Raw genomic sequence first — 14,053 nt, forward strand, 5'->3', positions numbered from 1 at the left:
ATAATCCTAGCACTCTGGGAAGCCAAAGCAGGTGGATTGCTTCAACTCAAGAGTTCCAGGGGGAGGAGACAAGATGGCTGACAAGAGCCTTTCCACAGAGGCTCCTGTCCAGAAGGAGAGTTAAAGGACAGAAATTTAGCAAGTAACCTGGTCAATTAGAGCTGCACCAAGAGAGAAGGTTGAAAAATGCACGTCAACCCTGCTGAGGTGAGTTGCAACCCCAAGGATACAAAGAAAAGGTACAAAATCCATCACCAAGTGGACGAGAGCCCCTCCCCCATGAGAACGGCTCAGAGTGCCCCACAAACAAACGAGCAGAGTTCAAAGGTCCTCCCACTACACTCCACGGGGGAGACCCTCTAAAAACTGCACCTATCTCCCCTACTAGGGTGCCACGGGGTTCTCCTGCCAGGCATAAAATTGTATATATTCTCTACCTGCAATTCTGAGTTCCCAGCACTCCCCTCCACTCTCACTCTGATGTCTGGAGGACTGTCCCCCAGGAGTCCAGATTCTTGGGTGATTTCTCGAGGGGTGTGGACACGGCCTAAACTGCAGTTGGTCAGTGCTGAGTCTGCAGCATGGGAGTGAGGAGAGGACAGTCAGCTGAGAGGGAACCACACTGGAGTGGTGTTGACCCAAGGCACAGAGCAGCAGCCATTTTTGGCAACAATAGGGCTCACTCCTGGATATTCTGAAGCCACATCCCCTGTCTCCCTGGGATACCAGAGGAGGCCAGGCATCTTCTCAGATGGCAACAACCGGCGGAACAGATCTGGGACTGAAACGCAGGCCCCATGAATAAAGGGTTTGCCTGAGGCCGTACCAGCCTGGGTGAAGCATGGGGACTAGAAAATGCACGCACAGAGCCAGGAAATTCCCAGGGTGGGGCTGACCCAGAGGACAGCTTTACTGAGCCTAAGACGCATCGAAGCTAAGGGGATTGTCAACCTATAGACAAAGGAAGGCAGGAGGCTAGAACTGACAGCTAACCAAATACAAACCTGCAGGAGCAAAGACAGGGCCTGAGGCGCAGGTTCTGAGAACTCAAAACAGCTTCTCTTCTGCAGGGGAATTTAGCAGGGACAGAAAAAAATTCCCACAAAGTTGTTCTGTTCTGTCAGTAACATCAATCAGGGGCGGGGCTGGAACTGAGTAAACACCTCCCAGCCTCCATCAAGCACCTGAGGTTGTCCGACCTCACCTCCCCCTGCTAGATAGAGGCAGAGTGCAGCGGCCTGGCTGAGCAGAAAAGATTTCCTTGTGATTCAGGCAGGTGCAATACCCTGGAGTATCTGTTCACTACAGGCAACTGGGTCAGCCAACTTCAGGGCTATCAGTGACTGGGTGTGACAGTGGTGCAAGGTGGGGAAGGAGGCATCAACCTTCCCAGACTGATCTATTTGCTGGGGGGCTCCTCCTGACTCTACGTAGCACTGGAGCAAGCCATATCAGAGTAGTCACCAGACCCCTGTGATCCAGTTGCCAGAGACCTTTTAAACTCTCCCACCTGAGACAGGTGCTGACTGAGACAATTGATTTGGACCTTTTGAACTGAGCCAATTGCCTGAGAACTATTTGAGTGGTGCCCTGGGTGTGTGGTTGTAGGAAGGTTTGATTTTCCTTTTCCAATTGCTGCCTGTGGGGGGTGGGGTGACTTAATTGCTGGTATTTCTCCATAGCTGAGACTTCAACCCGCAGTAACTGTTTCATGAGGGTTGGACAGAGACCAGCTGAAAACAAGACAGAACCACGTAGACCCACAACAAACAGGTCCCCAGTTTCTCAGGCCGTAGCACTGTACAGGACCTTAACAAAGCTCCAGGGAAAAGTCAAATGGTGTAAAATAATCATGCGGCGGAATCTGCGGAAAAACTCTGGTAACATAAATAACCAGAATAGATCAACACCCCCCACCCCAAAAGAAAGATATGGCAGATGTAACTGAAGATCCCATTCATAAACAGCTGACCGAGATGTCGGAATCGAATTGAGAATTTGGATTGCAAACAAGATTAATAGAATGGAGGAAAAGTTAGAATTAGAAATTTAAAGAGCAACTCAAAAGTCGGAATTAGAAATTTGAGGAGAAGTTCAAAATTTGTCTCAAGAATTTAACAAATTTAAAGACAAAACCACCAAAGATTTTGACGCACTGAAGCAAGAATTTGCAGCCCTCAGAGATATGAAAAATATAGTAGAATCCCTCAGTAATAGACTGGAGCAGAAGAAAGGATTTCTGACATTGAAGACAAACCTATCGAACACTCCCAAACTCTCAAAGGGGAAGAGAAATGGAGAGTAATAATGCATTATTCTCTCAGAGAGCTCTGGTATAATTCAAAGAAGGCTAATGTCTGTTTCATTGGAATCCCTGAAAGTGATGAAGTGGCCTCGCTAGGCACAGAGGCCCTTCTCCATGAAATTATGAAAGAGAATTTTCCAGACATGTCAAGATTCTGAAATTCAGATAGCAGACAGCTTCAGAACCCCAGCACGACTCAATCTGAATAAGACATCCCCCAGGCATATAATAATTAACTTCACTAAAGTTAATACGAAGGAGAAAATTCTGAAGGCAGCCAGACGAAAGAAAGCCATTACCTACAAAGGGAAGAATATTAGAATGACTGCAGATCTCTCTGCTGAAACCTTTCAAGCCAGAAGAGGGTGGTCATCGACTTTTAATCTCCTAAAACAAAATAACTTTCAACCCCAGAAACTGCATCCAGCTAAACTGAGTTTCATTTATGATGGAGAAATTAAATACCTTAATGACATTCATATGTTGAAGAAATTTGCCATAAGCAAACCAGCTCTTCAGGATATTCTCCGACCTATCCTCTATAATGACCAGCCCAATGCTCTACCACAAAAGTAAACTCACTCAGAAACTTTCGATCAAACTCCAACTTCCTCAGTGGTGAAAGCATTAAAAATGTCCACTGGACTTTCGAAAAACTCGATACCCAAAATTTTACCAGATTTATCATTATTCTCCATTAATGTGAACAGCTTAAACTGTCCTCTAAAGAGGCACAGGTTAGCTGACTGGATACAAAAACTCAGGCCAGATATTTGCTGCATACAAGAGTCACATCTTACCTGAAAAGACAAATATAGACTAAGGGTGAAAGGATGGTCATCCATATTTCAGGCAAATGGTAATCAGAAAAAAGCAGGTGTTGCAATGCTATTTGCAGACACATAGGCTTTAAAACAACAAAAGTAAGGAAGGATAAGAATGGTCACTTCATATTTGTTAAGGGTAATACTCAATATGATGAGATTTCAAATATTAATATTTATGCACCCAACCAGAATGCTCCTCAATTTATAAGAGAAAAGTGCTGCGCACGACCAGCTATCAGCACCCGGACCTCCCTAAGAGCTGCACATGATCAGTGATCAGTGCCCGGACCTCCGTAAGTGCTGCGCACAACCAGCCATCAGTACCCAAACCTCCATAAGAGCTGTGCACAATCAGCCATCAGCACCCAGACCTCCATAAGAGCTGTACATGATCACTATCTGCACCGGGACCTCTGTAAGAACTGTGCATGATCAGCGATCAGCACCCGGACCTCTGAAAGAGCTGTGCCATGTTAAGCAATCTGCCCCTGCACAAACCCTGGTAAGAGCTGCGCCCACTGGGCCTCCGCACGCCCTGACCAGGAACTCCAGGAGCCATGCAACACCGCCTCCTCCCTCCTGTACCCTCCCTGCCTCCACACAGGCCTGTTAATCTGGCCAGGGATTCTGGTACTCACGTACCCTCTGAAGCCCTCCTGCCTCTGTGCAGAGCCCTTCTCCTGTCCTGAGACTGTTGAAGCCTTGAGCTCTCTGAGCCAAAGTCACTGGGTGCCAGGCCCTCCCAGAACCATGTGCACCCCCCACATCTGCCCTGTTGCTGGATCTCAGTGTGTAACACTCCAGAGCTGATCCCACAAGCAGAACTCCCTGGCTGGGGCAGTCCCAGAGGATCTACACAGGGTCACTCCCTACAAAGATCCAGCAACAAAAAAGTGATCCCACTGGAGTCTAATCATGAGGAGGAACCTCCCCAACTCTGAGGACAGCTAGAGGCAATGGTGAAACAACAATCATGAGGTGAAATCAACGGATAAACTCTGGCAATATGAATAATCAGAGTAGATCAACACCCCCACAGATAAATTCGGCAGACACAGCACAAGATCCCATGCACAGAAAAATAGCTGAGATGTCAGGAATTGAATTCAGAATCTGGATAGCAAAAAAGATTGAACTAGAATTCCAAGCAGTAACCTAAAAGGTATCTCAAGAATTCAACGAATTCAAAGACCAAATGACCAAACATTTTGACACATTGAGACAAGAAGTTGCAGCCCTCAAAAATCTGAGAAACACAGCCAAATTCCTCTATAACAGAATGGAGCAAGCAGAAGAAAGGATTTCTGACTTTAAAGACAAAGCTTTCAAACACTCCCAAACTCTCAAAGAGGAAGAGAAATGGAGAGCAAAAATAAATCACTCTCTCAGAGAGCTCTGGGATAATTCGAAGAAAACCAATATTCGCCTTATAGGGATCCCCAAAAGCGATGAAGTGGCTTCACAAGGCACAGAGTCTCTTCTCCATGAGTTTATAAAGGAGAAATTTCCAGACATGCCAAGAGATTCTGAAATTCAGCTAGCAGACCGTTTCAGAACTCCAGCACGACTCAACTCAAATAAGACATCCCCAAGACACATCATAATCAATTTCACTAAAGTTAATATGAAGGAGAAAATTCTGAAAGCAACCAGACGAAAGAAAACCATCACCTACAAGGGCAAGAATATTAGAATAACTGCAGTTCTCTCTGCTGAAATCTTTCAAGCTAGACAAGAGTGGTCATCGACTTTTAATCTCCTAAAACAAAATAACTTTTCATCCAGGATCCTGTATCCAGCTAAATTGAGTTTGATTTATAATGGCGAAATTAAATACTTTAACAACATTCACACGTTGAAGAAATTTGCCATAACTAAACCAGCTCTCCAGGATATTCTCAGACGTATCTTCCATAAATACCAGTGTAATCCTCCACCACAAAAGTAAACCCACCCAGAAAATTTTGATCAAATTCCAACTTCCGCAGTCACAAAAGGATTAAAAATGTCCACCAGACCCCCCCTCGAAAGGCTTATCAATATTCTGAATTAATGCAAATGGTTTCAATCATCCTCTAAAGAGGCAGAGGTTTGCTGACTGGATACAAAAACTCAAGCCAGATGTCCGCTGCATACAAGAATCTCATCTTACATTAAAAGACAAATATAGACTCAAGGTGAAGGGATGGTCATCTATACTCCTGGTGAATGAAAAGCAGAAAAAAGCAGGCATTGCAATCCTATTCGCAGATGCAATAGGCTTTAAACAAACCAAAATAAGGAAGGATAAGGATGGACACTTCATAGTTGTTAAAGGCAATACTCAACATGATGAGATTTCAATTGTTAATATTTATGCACCCAACCAGAATGCACCACAATTTATAAGAGAAACTCTAACACCTGAGCAACTTGCTTTCCTCTAGTTCCATAGTAGCTGGAGATTTTAGCACCCCTCTAGCAGTGCTGAATAGATCCTCCAAAAAAGAAGCTGAGCAAAGAAATTTTAGATTTAAACTTAACCATTCAAGATCTGGACTTAACAGACATTTGCAGAACATTTCATCCCAACAAAACTGAATACACATTCTTCTCATAAGCCCATGAAACATACTCCAAAATCAACCACATCCTAGACCACAAATCCAACCTCAGCAAATTAAAAAAAATAGAAATTATTCCTTGCTTCTTCTCATATAATCATGGAATAAAAGTTGAACTCAATAACAACAGGAATCTGCATACAAGAACATGGAAGCTAAATAACCTTATGCTGAAGGATAGATGGGTTATAGACGAGATTAAGAAGGAAATCACCAAATTTTTGGAACAAAACAGCAATGAAGACACAAATTATCTGAACCTCTGGGATACTGCACAAGCAGTCCTAAGAGGGAAATTTATAGCACTGCAAGCCTTCCTGAACAGAACAGAAAGAAAGGAAGTTAACAACTTAATGGGACATCTCAACCAACTGGAAAAGGAAGAACATTCCAACCCCAAAATTGTAGAAGAAAAGAAATAACCAAAATTAGAGCAGAATTAAATGAAATCGAAAACAAAAGAATTATACAACAGATCAATAAATCAAAAAGTTGGTTTTTTGAAAATGTCAATAAAATAGATAAACCTCTGGCTAAGCTAACCAGGAAAAAAGAGTAAAATCTCTAATCGCAACAATCAGAAACGACAAAGACGAAATAACAACAGACTCCTCAGAAATTCAATAAATCCTTAATGAATATTATAAGAAACTTTATTCTCAGAAATATGAAAATCTGAAGGAAATTGACCAATACTTGGAAGCACATCACCTTCCAAGACTTAACCAGAATCAAGTGGAAATGTTGAACAGGCCAATATCAAGTTCTGAAATAGCATCAACCATACGAAAACTTCCTAGAAAGAAAAGCCAGGGACCAGATGGCTTCACGTCAGAATTCTACCACACCTTTAAAGAGGAACTAGTTCCTGTATTACTCAACCTGTTCCAAAATGTAGAAAAAGATGAAGACTCCCCAACACGTTCTGTGAAGGAAACATCACCCTCATCCCCATACCAGGAAAAGACCCAACAAGAAAAGAAAATTATAGACCATTATCACTGATGAATATAGATGCAAAAATATTCAACAAGATCCTAACAAACAGAATCCAGCAACACATCAAACAAATTATACATCATGACCAAGTCGATTTGATCCCAGGCTCTTGAGGCTGGCTTAATATACGTAAATCTATAAGTATAATTCAGCACATAAACAAATTAAAAAACAAAGACCATATGATTCTCTCAATTGATGCAGAAAAAGCTTTTGATAATGTACAGCATCCCTTCATGATCAGAACACTTAAGAAAATTGGTTTAGAAGGGACACTTCTTAAACTGATAGAGGCCATCTACAGCAAACCCACAGCCAATATCATATTGAATGGAGTTAAATTGAAATCATTTCCACTTAGATCAGGAACCAGGCAAGGTTGCCCATTATCTCCATTGCTCTTTAACGTTGTAATGGAAGTTTTAGCCATTGCAATTAGGGAAGAAAAGGCGATCAGGGGGATCCACATAGGGTCAGAAGAGATCAAACGTTCACTCTTCATAGATGATATGATCGTATATCTAGAAAACACTAGAGATTCTACTACAAAACTTTTAGAAGTGATCAAGGAATACAGCAGAGTCTCAGGTTACAAAATCAACACCCATAAATCTGTAGCCTTTATATATACCAACAAAAACCAAGCCGAAAAAACAGTCAAGGACTCTATTCTTTCACAGTAGTGCCAAAGAAGATGAAATATTTGGGAGTTTATCTAACAAAGGACGTGAAAGATCTCTACAAAGAGAACTATGAAACTTTAAGAAAAGAAATAGCTGAAGATGTTAACAGATGGAAAAACATACCATGCTCATGGCTGGGAAGAATCAACATCATTAAAATGTGTATACTACCCAAAGCAATATATAATTTTAATGCAATTCCTATCAAAGCCCCATTGTCATATTTTAAAGACATTGAAAAAATAATACTTCGTTTTATATGGAATCAGAAAAAAACTCGAATAGCCAAAAAAAATCTTAGCAATAAAACAAAGCAGGAGGAATCACGCTACCAGACCTGAGACTGTACTATAAATCCATAGTGATCAAAACAGCATGGTACTGGCACAAAAGCAGAGAAGTAGATGTCTGGAACAGAATAGAGAACCAAGAGATGGATCCAGCTACTTACCATTATTTGATCTTTGACAAGCCAATTAAAAACATTCAGTGGGGAAAAGATTCCCTATTTAACAAATGGTGCTGGGTAAACTGGCTGGCAACTTGTAAAAGACTGAAGCTGGACCCACACCTTTCATTATTAAGTAAGATAGACTCTCACTGGATAAAAGATTTAAACTTAAGACATGAAACCATAAAAATACTTGAATAAAGTGCAGGGAAAACTCTTGAAGGAATCGGCCTGGGTGAATATTTTATGAGGAGGACTCCCCAGGCAACTGAAGCAGTATCAAAAATACACTACTGGGACCTGATCAAACTAAAAAGCTTCTGCACAGCCAAGAACACAGTAAGTAAAGCAAGCAGACAGCCCTCAGAATGGGAGAAAATATTTATTTGCAGGTTGTACCTACAATAAAGGTTTAATAACCAGAATCAACAGAGAACTCAAACGTATTAGCAAGAAAAGAACAAGTCATCCCATCTCAGGGCGGGCAAAGGACTTGAAGAGAAACTTCTCTAAAGAAGACAGGCACATGATATATAAACACATGAAAAAAAGCTCATCATCCTTAATCATCAGAGAAATGCAAATCAAAACTACTTTGAGATATCATCTAACCCCAGTAAGAGTAGCCCACATAACAAAATCCCAAAACCAGAGATGTTGGCATGGATGTGGAGAAAAGGGCACACTTCTACACTGCTGGTGGGAATGCACACTAATACGTTCCTTCTGGAAGGATGTTTGGAGAATACTTAGAGACCTAAAAATAGACCTGCCATTCGATCCTATAATTCCTGTACTAGGTATATACCCAGAAGACCAAAAATCACAATATAACAAAGACATCTATACCAGAATGTTTACTGCAGCCCAATTCATAATCACTAAGTCATGGAAGAAGCCCAAGTGCCCATCGACCCACGAATGGACTAGCAAATTGTGGTACATGTATACCACGGAATATTATGCAGCCTTAAAGAAAGATGGAGACTTTACCTCTTTCATGTTTACATGGATGGAGCTGGAACATATTCTTCTTAGTAAAGTATCTCAAGAATGGAAGAAAAAGTATCCAATGTACTCAGCCCTACTATGAAACTAATTTATGGCTTTCATATGAAAGCTATGACCCAGTTATAACCTAGGAATATGGGAAAGGGGGAGCGGGAGGGGAGGGAAAGGGAAAGATGGGTGGAGGGAGGGTGATTGGTGAGATTTCACCTACAGTGCATCTTACAAGGGTACATGTGAAACTTAGTAAATGTAGAATATAAATGTCTTAACATAATAACCAAGAAAATGCCAGGAAGGCTATGTTAACAAGTGTGATGAAGATGTGTCAAACGGTCTATAAAACCAGTGTATGGTGCCCCATGATCACATTAATGTACACAGCTATGATTTAAAATAAAAGTAAAATAAAAGAGTTCCAGATCAGCCTATGCAACAGTAAGACCCCACCTCTAGTAAATATAGAAAAATTAGTCTGGCGTGGTGGCAGGCACTTATAGTCCCAGCTATCAGGAGGCTGAGGCAGGAGAATCGCCTAAGCCTAGGAGTTGGAGGTTGCTGTGAGCTGTGTGATGCCACGGCACTCTACCCAGGGCAACAGAATGAAACTCTGTCCCTCTGTTAGTTTTCTGACAAAATGTTTAAATGTGAGACTGTGTCTCAAAAAAGTAAGATGACATGTGACTCCGTGAGGAATAATGAGATTTGACAGAACATGTTCATCTGATTAGCTATTCTAAATTGGGGTTCGTTGCTTGACCCGGGGAAGGATAGGGTATAAGGTCCCCTGTTTCTGCCTCTCAAGGTGGGAAGTGGGTTTTTCCCTGGCTATCTTAAAGACCTGGGAAATGGGGAAGAGATTTAGCAGGAGTGGTTTTAGGAAGGAGGATGCCTTAGCTACGGAGGAATGAGGGATGTAGAGATGGGTAGAGTCAGTGAGTTTCTTTTCAATAAATTAAAGCATTTATGATGGGAACTGAAAAACTCTCCATCTCTTGATTCTGCAGGGATCAGGGCACTTAGCCCCGTAAAGGTCACTGAAAAATGACTGAGTTGCAGATTGAGTTACAGGAGAGAAATCTTACGGATTTATCTAACGTGTATGCACAGGAGTCTTCAGAATAAAAATGCACAGATGCAAGGGAAACTGTCGACTTTTATACTTAGGTTCAACACCATAAAGACAGCCCTGTAGGAATGTTGTTGCACAAAAGGGCATAATCTAATGTTCAAAGAGAGAGAGGGAGAGCCCAGCAAGGGCTGTCTGTCTGGACTCTTCTCAGCCCCTCCAAGCAGCACTCTTTTTCCTCGGTGTGGGGCAGGACCCTCCCTGGAATGGGCGTCTCACGACCTACCGTCCAACAAAGCTGCTCAGAGAATGTATTTTGGTCCCTTCTTGCACAGAAAGGTGGGAGAAAGTTGGAGTCATATTTTGAGGTTCTATGGCCGCCTTGGGGAGAAAAGGGATTCGGTTATCTTTGACCTTTGGGGAAGAGGGATTCCAGCTTTCCTGAGTAGCCTCAGGGGAAGAATAAGACCCCAACAGGGGGGAAGGAGAAAGAAAAAGAACTTTTACTTCTGAGGCCTTTGTGCTGGGGGGTAATGCTGTCAGAGCCCCATCAAATGCAAATGACTACCTCAAAGGACGCCAGGAAACTCACAGGAAAATGTGTGTCTTGGGCCGAGATAGCTCTGACTCCTGTTTACCAGTGATGAGGACGAGGAGGAGGTGGGGGGACTGTGATGGGTAGCCCTGGCTAAGTCCCTTCTGCAGTTTCCAAGTTGACAAATGGAGCTTGGATCTGGTTGCTGTCAGATTCTTTCTCCTATCCAGCCCCCAGTTTGCTCATCTCCTGGGCTCTTGGCCGGTCACGCTGCCCTAACAGCCATGAGTGCACAGAATCCAACAGAGGCCTGGGCTGGTTTCCACGGAAAGGCCTGATGGAAATGGAGACATTTTATCCCCCTATATCTTTGTCTGACATTTTTTTCAGATAGTTGTGAAAGGTGCCTTATAGCTGCAGAGAATCTCCCATTAACGTGCCCACGGCTTTTTTCATTATTATTATTAAATAATAGCTGTGTACATTAATGCAATCATGGGGTACAATGTGCTGCTTTTATATACCATTGGAAATATTTTCATCAAACTGGTTAACATAGCCTTCATGCATTTTCTTAGTGATTGTGTTAAGACATTTATAGTCTACACTTAGTAAATTTAACATGTACCCTTGTAAGATGCACCGTAGGCTTTTCTTATCTGACCTAGGAAAGATGAACTGAGAATCAGGTACCTGAAAGAAATATTTACCATTTGGCTGGGCACCTGTGGCTCAAGCCACTAAGGAGCCAGCCACATACACCTGAGCTGGAGGGTTCGAATCCAGCTTGGGCCCGCCAAACAACAATGATGGCTGCAGCCAAAAAATAGCTGGGCATTGTGGCGGGTGCCTGTAGCCTCAGCTACTTGGGAGGTGGCGGCAGAATTGCTTGAGCCCAGGAGTGGGAGGTTGCTGTGAGCTGTGATGCCACAGCACTCTACCCAGGGAGACAGTTTGAGGCTGCCTCAAAAAAAAAAAATATATATATATATATATTTATATATTTACCATCTGTTGTCTCTGAGGGATAGTACCTGTGAGTTTCAAGTGCATGACAAGGCCTGCTGCATTATCTGGGCACACCTCTTCCTCTCCCCCTTTAATAAGCTATCTTGCTGCCCCAACCTGGTTTCTCTCTCCCTCCAATAGCATATTTCTGGGTATTTGTAAACACACATTCTTTCTGCAACCTCAAGATAGTATAGAAGTTTCTGAGCCCCACTGGAAGTTGTATGGACTCTGTGATTCTGCACTGCGCATAAATCAGGTTGCATACCCTTATCCTGATGATGCTGCCTTTGGTAGACATTCCAGCAAACCTTCAGAGGATACAGCGGGGAGTTTCTTTCTTGTAGCAGTTCTCTACTGACAATAGCACTGAGGTTCAAGCCACGGATTCTTCTTCTCCATTAACCCTTCAAGGAGCCAATGGATGGTATTCAAACAATGGACTTAACTCCCTTGCAGGGCAACCTGTGGCCAACCTGACTCAGGAGAAGGGATGAAACTGGCAGGGGAAAAACATTGGCTGCCCAGGGTGGTGCCTGTGACTCAAAGGAGTAAGGCACCCGCCCCCTATGCTGGAAGTGGTGGGTTCAAACCCAGCCCTGGCCAAAAAAAGAAAAAAAAAAAAGAACAACACTGCCAAACAACACCCCCACAAATTCACTCTCCGCCCATTTCCAATCTGATAGAACTTTCACTACATCACAATTTCTAAACGTCCTTCCCAAGAGATGACACCATGGACTGAGTTGGCTTCAAGTATGAGGCCGGACAATTAAATTTGTGGACATACCCTAGCAAAAGTGCTGCATACCTTGTTGCTGAGTATCACTGTGGTCATGTGTAAAGCACTCCCCTTGGCCATTTGGTGACTGGAATGATAGTCAGCAATGAGGTAGGTAACATGTTTTCTAGGATGAATTTGCACACTTAATTATCAGACCTTGTACGATGGCAGCTCTGATGGCGATTCCAGAAAAATAGTTCTAAAATTGCTTTGCAGGGTGAACTAGGCGATGGCATGAGTGCAGAGGTTGCTAAGGGGAGTGCCTAGAAGATGATCACAGTGATATTGGTGCACAGCCTCCCAAGGGGAGTGCCTCACAGGTGCACAGCCTCCCAAGGGGAGCGCCTCAAAGGTGCACAGCCTCCCAAGGGGAGCGCCTCACAGGTGCACAGCCTCCCAAAGGTAGTGCCTCACAGGTGCACAGCCTCCCAAGGGGAGCGCCTCACAGGTGTACAGCCTCCCAAGGGGAGCGCCTCACAGGTGCATTGCTTCCCAAGGGGAACACCTCATAGGTAGGTACACAGCCTCCCAAAGGGAATGCCTCACAAGTGCATAACTTTCCAAGGGCAGTGCCTCACAGGTGCACAGCCTCCCAAGGGGAGCACCTCACAGGTACACAGCCTCTCAAGGGGAGCGCTTCACAGGTAGGTGCACAGCCTCCCAAGGGGAGTGCCTCACAGGTGCACAGCCTCCCAAGGGGAGCGCCTCACAGGTGCACAGCCTCCCAAGGGGAGCGCCTCACAGGTAGGTGCACAGCCTCCCAAGGGGAGCGCCTCACAGGTGCATAGCTTCCCAAGGGCAGCGCCTCACAGGTGCATAGCTTCCCAAGGGGAGCGTCTCACAGGTGCACAGCCTCCCAAGGGGAGCGCCTCACAGGTGCATAGCTTCCCAAGGGCAGCGCCTCACAGGTGCATAGCTTCCCAAGGGGAGCGTCTCACAGGTGCACAGCCTCCCAAGGGGAGTGCCTCACAGGTGCATAGCTTCCCAAGGGGAGCGTCTCACAGGTGCACAGCCTCCCAAGGGGAGCGCCTCACAGGTGCATAGCTTCCCAAGGGCAGCGCCTCACAGGTGCATAGCTTCCCAAGGGGAGCGTCTCACAGGTGCACAGCTTCCCAAGGGCAGCGGCTCACAGGTGCATAGCTTCCCAAGGGGAGCATCTCACAGGTGCACAGCTTCCCAAGGGGAGCGTCTCACAGGTGCACAGCCTCCCATGGGGAGCGCCTCACAGCTGACCCTACTGATATTCAGGAATGAAGAACGTAGCACCTGTTCTAGGATGAGTTTGGAAACTTAATCGTCCAAGCTCCAATGAGGGCAGGTCACTTCCCTGTCCTCTGGAATTTGTGCCTTACTTTGCTGACTTTCTGTCCCTGTTTCTCATTTCTGTTTCCGTGGTATCAGAGCACCCACCATCCTCCCAACAGTGCTGTTTTCTAGGGAGACCATCCGAGCAAAATGAATGATGGCTACTCTCATCCTAGCTCATTGTAAAGATCAACTGAGATAATATGAGGCTGGACAACTAAGTTCACAAACTCATCCCAGAAAAAGTGCTACCTACCTCATGGCTGAATATCACTCCGGTCACCTCGGAGGTGCTCCCCTTGGGAAGCTATTGTTGTAGGAGGCCTGACAATTAAGTTTGTGAACTTTGTTTTAGAAAATGTGCTACATGCCCCATGGCTGAGGGCCCTACCGTCACCAGGTGGCGAAAGGGAGAGCTTGGAAGATATGTGAGGTCACCAGAGGAATGTGGAATCTATGTGTAAAGACTAGTCTGA

Source organism: Nycticebus coucang, chromosome X (assembly GCF_027406575.1).
Source record: "Nycticebus coucang isolate mNycCou1 chromosome X, mNycCou1.pri, whole genome shotgun sequence".
NCBI lineage: Eukaryota > Metazoa > Chordata > Mammalia > Primates > Lorisidae > Nycticebus > Nycticebus coucang.